The sequence below is a fragment of the Enhydra lutris genome, unplaced genomic scaffold (assembly GCF_002288905.1).
Source record: "Enhydra lutris kenyoni isolate GAN:26980312 unplaced genomic scaffold, ASM228890v2 scaffoldscaffold18, whole genome shotgun sequence".
In the NCBI taxonomy this organism is placed as follows: domain Eukaryota; kingdom Metazoa; phylum Chordata; class Mammalia; order Carnivora; family Mustelidae; genus Enhydra; species Enhydra lutris.
This window is the reverse complement of record NW_019154102.1, coordinates 29936205-29943814: the sequence shown is the minus strand read 5'-3', so window position 1 is coordinate 29943814 and position 7610 is coordinate 29936205. Positions and strand designations below refer to the sequence as shown.

Genomic DNA, 7610 nt, shown 5'->3' with positions numbered 1-7610 from the left:
TTTCCTTTGGTGCTTATAAAGTCTCATTTCTCAACTTCTCAGCAGTTAGAAAATTTCTTTGTCAACCTCCATGCAGTATGACTCCAAGGGAGAATAAAGAGTTTAGACAACTTATTTTCTAACCAGCTTATCTACCAATTAATGACCAGATCAATGCTTGAGAATGTCAGAAAACTATTTATAACCATCGCCAAATATTAGAATTTAGCTCTAATTTGAGATAAGTAGATTATATAAATCATTATTGTATTTAGAGGCGTTCCTACTTTCTGTGCCATTCATGATCAAATGGTATTAATCAAGCTAAAAAAGCCAACAGAAATCCTCAAATATGTTCTCTTTTTAGGGATTCACAATTTTATAAGTCCAATGTCCATTATGATCAATCCTTTCTTGGTTATTTTCTTTTTAATGATCTTAATTTGATCTTTATACATGAATTTTTCAGAATTGGCCTTTTTATTATAGATAATTTTTCTATAAAGTGAGTTTCTACCTATATTCTAGCTATAGAAAATAATTTATTGGTTAAGTAGCTGGCCAGTAAGGTTGAAAAAGAAGCCATGAGCATGCCTGGGTTGCTCAATTAGGCTTCTGACTCTGGATCTCAGCTCAGGTTTTGATCTTAGGGTCATGAATTTAAGACCCATGCTGGACTCCACACTTGGCGTGGAGCCTACCAAAAAACCCCAAAACATGAAAACAAGATCTGGGGCATCTGGATGGCTCAGTCAGTTATGCATTCAACTTGATTTCAGCTCCGGTCAATCTCAGGCTCATGAGATCAAGCCCCAGGTCAGGCTTTGCACTCAGTGTGGTGTCTGCTTGGAATTCTCTCCCTCCTCTTCTCCCCCAGCCCCTGACCTGCTCACACTCTCTAAATACATACATACATACACAAAATCTTCAAAAAAGAAAAAAACAGTGGTTGGGTTAAAAATAAACTCCAAGTAATCGAAGAAATTGTGATAGAAAAAATAATTCCACTATGATAATTGTTAGTACAAACATTTACACAATCCGTTTATAGGTCAGGCTTATAAAGATTTATGCGAAATCTAAATGATGCTTATATTTTTAATAATTTGCTGTTTAGGAGGTCATTTAATTTAATTACTTGACACACTATGTTCTTGGATAAAAAGACTCAACGTCCCAAATGTGTCAATCATAACTAAATTCTAGAAGTTTATGTAATCCAAACAAAAACACTAATACATTTTTTTGTAAATGAAAAGTAATCCTGAAGTTGATATGAAAATATGTAAACATAACTTAGAAAATTAACATGGAAATATAATTTGATCTAAAATAATTAAGACAATGTAATACTGATGCAAAAATAGGCCTACTAATCAATACAACTAGCAAATCTAGAAGTAATGTCTCCAAATATGTTGGATTTTAGAGAAGATTTGTATAATTTATTATTTCTTATTAAGATTATTTGGTAGCCATCTGGAAAAAGGAATTATTACCTCACATCAAAAACCAAAATAAAGTATAGGTAAATATTTTAGTTTAATGAATAAAAACACCAATAACAAAACAACCCAAAACACAATAACAAAGGAAACAATATATATAGTTTATAGCAAATAAGCTATAAATGAAAGAAGTTCAATCTCTTAATAAAAGTGATAAGGAAACTATCATGAGGTTTTTTTAATACATTTTACATTGAAAATATTCAAAATTATTCATGGTGAAGGTGTAAAAAACATTCCTGAAATGAAGATGGAGATGTGGGAATATAACTTGATCCATGTTAGTCTGTCACACTAATGGAGAACAATTCAGCAATATATTGATATTTAAAATGCACATCTTCTTTGATCTATAATTATTTAATCTATGTCCTATAAATAAAGAATATAACAAACAATATTTGAATCAGATCATTTATTATCTTGTTTATAATATCAAAAGACAACATCTGCTAAAGATTGAGCCCTTTGATATTTTATGGTGTGACTAAGTTCTGTAAACCTGGTTTGCCAAAGAATAAGTACATTGTGTTTTTGAGAATTAGTAAAGGAATAATATACTTTAATACTTTAAACTTTTACCTTGGTACAAAAACATACTATTTCATAAAACCATGTGATAGTTAAGATACTCAGAACTTCCTGACCCTTCTTAAACTACTTTTTATCTCACAGACTGCTCTTTTGCATGAAAAGTCATCAGTACCTATTCCCACCATCTAAGGAAAGTTAGCATCCATTTAATTATGTGTTCTTGAATACACTGAGCTATTTACATGGTGTAGATGCCCTGCGGGTGGGCATGGGCAGTGGCTCCATCTGCATCACCCAGGAAGTGTTGGCCTGCGGGCGGCCCCAAGCAACAGCAGTGTACAAGGTGTCAGAATATGCACGGCGCTTCGGTGTTCCTGTTATTGCTGATGGAGGAATCCAAAATGTGGGCCATATTGCCAAAGCCTTGGCCCTTGGGGCCTCCACAGTCATGATGGGCTCCCTCCTGGCTGCTACCACTGAGGCCCCTGGCGAGTACTTCTTCTCTGATGGGATCCGGCTAAAGAAATACCGTGGTATGGGTTCTCTTGATGCCATGGACGAGCACCTCAGCAGCCAGAACCGATATTTCAGTGAAGCTGATAAAATCAAAGTGGCCCAGGGGGGTCTCTGGGGCTGTGCAGGACAAAGGGTCCATCCACAAATTTGTGCCATACCTGATCGCTGGCATCCTAAAGCTCCAAAATATATTCTACGGAATTTAATTAATTAATTAATTAATTTTAATTTATACATGCTTCTTTAAAAAAAAATATTTTATTTATTTGAGAGAGAGAGGGAGAGTACAGAGGGAGAGTAAGAGGGAGAAGCAGACCCCGCATTGAGCAGAGTCAGATGTGGGACTTTTGATCCCTGAGATCATAACCTGAGCCGAAGGCATATGCTTAACTAACTGAGCCACCCAGGCACCCTATTCTATGCAATTTTAGTACTATAGGATACTATGAGAAAAGAAGCTTTCAGAGTAAAATAAAATGTGAGGTCTAGGGGTGCCTGGATGGCTCAGTCCTTAAGCATCTGCCTTTGAGCTCAACATCGAGTTCACCGGAAAGCCTGCTTCTCCTTCTCCCACTTCTCCCACTTCCCTGCTGTGTTCCCCCTCTCACCATCTCTCTTTAAAAAAATCTTTTAAAAAAAATGTGAGATGTAATGCACAAACCTCCTGTCGAAGTTTAATTGAAAACATTTACACATAAAAGTCTTTGAGTAGTTCTGTAATAAAGAAACTAATGCAATCATGTTTTATTTAGTCCTGGCTAAAGTTATCTGGTGAAAGAACCCTGTGTTCTTGGTAAAAAACAATCTTAACAGTAATTAACAATATGTATAACATACTCTTTGGAAAACCTAATTAATCTATCAGATTGATTTCAAAGTTGTGAGAGAATAATAAATGAGATGAACCTGTAGATTCAGAAGCATTGGTGTTTTGGCCATTGGTAAGCAGGAAAGATGAAGCACCTGGGGTAAAATCTAGGCATCAGTGACCTTAGAGTGGGGATGGAGTGGGAAAGGGAGCACCCAGAGCATGAAAAGGGTAGCAGAGAACCATGGGATAGTCAGAGAGGAGAGAAAAAGTGCAAAGGAAAACAAAAACTAATTTCTATCTTCACATTTTATCTACTTAGCTAGTTTAATACTAAAACCGATAGGGACAAGAGCCATACAGAAACATTAGGCAAAATTCTATAAGGTAGCCAAAGGGTTTCCAAGCAGTTCTTTAGGGAGATACTTCAACTCTCCCATACCACTGTAGAGGTGCTAATCAGATGCTGAGTTTGTGCTGTACACAGTGCTTAACTGGCCTTGACCCCAGTTGTGGGTGGAACACTGCATTCCTTTATCTACTTCTTAATGATCACATAATCACAGACTGTCAGGGCTGGAAGGAGCAGTAAAGATCATCAAATTCAGGGCCTCGTTTTTTATAAAAGCAGGAAAACTAAAAAGGAAAAATAAGAAGAAGTTTGTCCAAGGGCACCCAGTGGGTTAATGTTGGAGCCAAAACTGGTTAAGAATACAAAATTTGAAATCAGAAGACAATAGATCCAAATACAAGGTTTGCCTTTTATTAGCCATGTAAGCTTAGGCAAGTTATCATTCACTTAGCTTTGGTTTTTCCTTAAAGGTTTGTGACTCTTAATCTCACAAAACAAACTGAGGGTTGATGGGGGGAGGGGGGTTGGGAGAGGGGCGGTGGGATTATGGACATTGGGGAGGGTATGTGCTATGGTGAGTGCTGTGAAGTGTGTAAACCTGGCGATTCACAGACCTGTACCCCTGGGGATAAAAATATATGTTTATAAAAAATAAAATTTAATAAAATAAATAAATAAATTTAAAAAAAAAGTTTTTCAAAAACAATGAATGAGATCAAGTGGGTAAAATGGATACTGCATTGCTGGCAGATAGCTAACGATAAATGGTAGCTAGTAGTAATGGTAATTATTGTAATAGTTGTATCAAAGAAGAAAGGAAGCATACAAATTTTATGTTCAAGTTGACAAGCCAGGAAATACTCTATCTCGATTTTGTCTCCTTGCTTCATTTATTTGAGTCACTATCCGTATTGGAGTTCTGCTGAGAAACAGAACCAGTAGATATGTGTAATGTGTGTACATGTAAATACACACACACATACAAACAGAAAGACAGAAGCAGAGAGACAGAGAGATAGACAATAAAGAATTGTTGCACAAGATTATGGAGGCTAATAAATCCCATGGTCTGCGGAGTGAACTGGCAAGATAGAGACCCAGGAGAATCAATGGTATAGTTCCAGGCTGAGTTTGAAGGCCTGAGAAACAGCCAACCAATGGTATAGTTACCATCCAAAGGTCAGCAGCCTCGACACACAGGAGAGCCAGTATTTCTATTCAAGTCCAAAAAAAGAAAAAAAAAAAAATGTTCCAGTTCTAAAGCAGTCAGGCAGAAGGAATTCTCCTTTACTTGGGGAAGGGTTGGCATTTTGTTCTGTTCAGGTCTTCTGCTGATTGGATGAGCCCCTCCCCCACATTGGGGAAGGAAATCTGTTTTACTCAGTCCACTGATTTAAATGTTAATCTCATGCAAAAACTCCCTCCCAGAAGTGATCAGAGTAATGTTAAATTAATATCTTGGCACCCTATATGTGGCCCAGTCAAACTGATACTTAAGATTAACCATCACATAATCTCTCAATTTATAAGTAAAAAATAGTAGGAATTCTCATATGTTTCACAAAGAATCATGCAAAGTACTTTATACGTTCTATTCTTTCATCCCACTCATCCTTCCATCCAGCCGCCATCCGTTCATGCATGCACTCACACGTCAGTTAACAAAATTTACTGAGCGTCTGTCAATTTTAGGTATTGTTCTGTCCCCTTGATTCAGAAATAACCATCAAAATAACTAAATGGGCTTTTCAAGAATTAAGGTAACGGGGGAGAAATTACTTGGGAGCATTTCTGGTATGCCATAAGGTGTAGAAAACAATTACTGGGCTTGGTGAAAGCCTAAAAAGTCACTTCATCTCTACTCTTCTCTCTAAGGCAGTTTAGATCACATATCCAGAGAAATTCAATATAACACTATGTGAGAAAACAAATCTATGCAGAATGTCTTTGAAATCAGCCCTGACTTCCATATCACAGTCATTTTCAGGATGTTAATACAAAATACTCTCTTCAGGTATTTTTTCCTGAACATTTATACTATGGCAAAATTAATAAATGCAATTTTAGTGTTATAGGACTTACTATCAGCTATGCAAATTTTAATCTTTTGTGCATACGGATGGCTATTTCTTGAGTTTGCCTGGAATCTCAAGCAGATCTGTGAATAACATTTTATTTTGAAAGACAAATAAGTGTATGGAAACCTGGTGTTAACAATCTAAAACCCTATGCCTTAATTAGGATCCTATCATTTTTATATACTGCTATGTGTTTCATCAGGTCTTGGTCAGCTGAACTGTGGAAAAGGAGGAAGTTCTGGCATCAATTCCTGTAAGTCAATTATGATAAGAGATGGCCTTTGTTATCTGTGACCACATCTCTGCTTTGACAGCTGGTTTTCTGTTAGCCTTTCCCAACAGTGGAGGTAGAAACAGGCTCAAAGCTGAAAATGTAGAAAGGATTTGCTTCTTCCTCCTTCTGTTTCTTTGCTTTCTGTTCCTGCCAGTTCAACCGAGCAATGCTTCTTCACCCTGAGAGCAACAATTCCTTCCCACTACAACAAATGACCTCAGTTTCAGATGTTTTTAAAAATTTTTCATTTATTTTTATATTTTAATAACAATAGTATATACTTATGTTGTACAAAATTATTTGATATACATATATAATGAAATAATTACTACAGTCAAGCTAATTAACATACATCACCTTCTATAGGTAGTGCTTTTTGTGTGATACATGCACCTGAAATTACTCATATATTTCCAGTGTTCAATGCAGTATTATTAAATAGAGTCATGAGACTGGAAAGTTTTATCTCTAGATTTATTCATCCTACATAACTACAACTTTGTTCCCTTTGCCCAACATCTTCCCACACCCACACCCCCAGATCTTGGTTACCACTGTTGTATTTTCTTCTGTGAATTGATTGGTTGAGTTAGATTCTCCATATAATGATACCATGTGGCATTTGTCTTTGTTTGGCATATTTCACTTAGCATAGTATCCTCCAGCTTCATCCATGTTGTCACAGAAGGCAAAATTTCCTTCTTTCTCATGGCTGAATAATATTCCATTGTATATGTGTGTATGTGTATAAAAGTATATGTGTGTATTATATTTTAAACATATATGGCATCTTTATCCATTCATCTGTCAACAGACACCTGGATTGTTTCCACATGTTGGCTGTTATGAATAACACTGTAATGAATATGAGAGCGTAGGTATCTTTTCAAGATCCTGTTTTCATTTTCTTTGGGTATATACTCAGAAGTGAGATTTGCTGGGTCATATGGTAGTTTTATTTTTGATATTTTAAGGAATCTTCGTATTGTTTTCCACAATGGCTGTACAAATTTACATCTTCACCAATATTGTACAACTGCTTCTTTTACTCTGCATCCTTACCAAAACTTATCTTTTATCTTTTTGATACTAGCCATTCTAATAGTTGTGACATAAAACAAACAAACAAAAAAAGAGGTGTGAGGTGATTTCTCATTATAATTTTGATTTGCATTTCTGTGATAATTAGTGATGTTGAACACCTTTCATGTACCTGTTGGCTGTCTATATGTTTTCTTTTTCTTTTTTTTTTTTTTTTAAGATTTTATTTATTTGACAGAGACAGATCACAAGTAGGCAGAGAGGCAGGCAGAGAGGCAGGAAGAGAGAGGGGGAAGCAGGCTCCCCACTGAGCAGAGAGCCCAACATTGGGCTCGATCCCAGTACCCTGGGATCATGACCTGAGCTGAAGGCAGAGGCTTAACCCACTGAGCCACCCAGGTGCCCCTATATGTTTTCTTTGGAAAAATGTCTATTCAGGTCCTTTGCCCACTTTTTAACTGGGCTATTTGTTTTCTTGCTATTGAGTTGTTTGAGCTCCTTTTATATTTTGAATATTAAC

At 36.3% G+C, this 7610-nt stretch overlaps 1 pseudogene across 1 annotated transcript; it reads left to right on the top strand.

The window, feature by feature from the left end:
* The first annotated feature begins 2270 nt into the window (after positions 1-2270).
* Positions 2271-2751, top strand: LOC111147993 (annotated as a pseudogene). The gene has a single exon (XR_002640666.1). The product of XR_002640666.1 is annotated as an inosine-5'-monophosphate dehydrogenase 2 pseudogene (transcript).
* Positions 2752-7610: the final 4859 nt, after the last annotated feature.